Source organism: Trachymyrmex cornetzi, unplaced genomic scaffold, assembly GCF_001594075.2.
Source record: "Trachymyrmex cornetzi isolate Tcor2-1 unplaced genomic scaffold, Tcor1.1 scaffold733, whole genome shotgun sequence".
NCBI classification, from domain to species: Eukaryota; Metazoa; Arthropoda; class Insecta; order Hymenoptera; family Formicidae; genus Trachymyrmex; species Trachymyrmex cornetzi.
Genome location: NW_017300063.1, coordinates 281,011 through 281,767, shown reverse-complemented (window position 1 = coordinate 281,767; position 757 = coordinate 281,011).

The following is a 757-nucleotide window of genomic DNA, read 5'->3' as shown; positions in this document are numbered from 1 at the left end:
AGTCCGTGTGCAATCGGGTCGGTGTGCAAACGGGTCCGTGTGCAATCGGGTCGTGCGCAATCGAGTCCGTGTGCAATCGGGTCGGTGTGCAAATGGGTCCGTGTCCGATCGGGTCCGTGTCCGATGGGATCTGTGCGCAATCGGGTCGGTGCGCAATCGGGTCCGTGCGCAATTGGGTCGGTGTGCAATCGGGTCTGTGTCCGATCGAGTCGTGCGCAATCGGGTCTGTGCGCAATCGGGTCTGTGTCCGATCGGGTCCGTGTCCAATCAGGTCTGTGTCCGATCGGTTCCGTGTCCGATCGGGACTGTGTCCGATCGGGTTCGTGTCCGATCGGGTCCGTGTCCGATCGGGAAATCTTTTCGTGTCCGATTGTTAATGTGCGCAATCGGACCTCACTCGTTTAGATAAAAGTTGACCAGGGCAGAGGGGGTCATTTAATTGTACCATTGGTTTTGACCTTGAGGTCAATTTTGAAGGTTATTTCAAGGTCACGATGGTTTTTTTAAATGGGACACCCTATTTTTGACTGCGGATTTAGAAAGAGCGTAAAATTTTACATCAAACTTGTCTTACGAAAAAATTGTTTTTGCGACCTTGGAAAGGTCAAAAATGAAGGTCAAATGCCTGAAAAACGATCTGGTGTACTTTTTCTGAAATGACGTGGTTTTTTGGGTAACACAAATGTGCATAATGCTTGAAAAAAGTCAATGAATTGTAAAAGTGTAAATCACTTTGACTAGCTTGACCTTGAGGTCA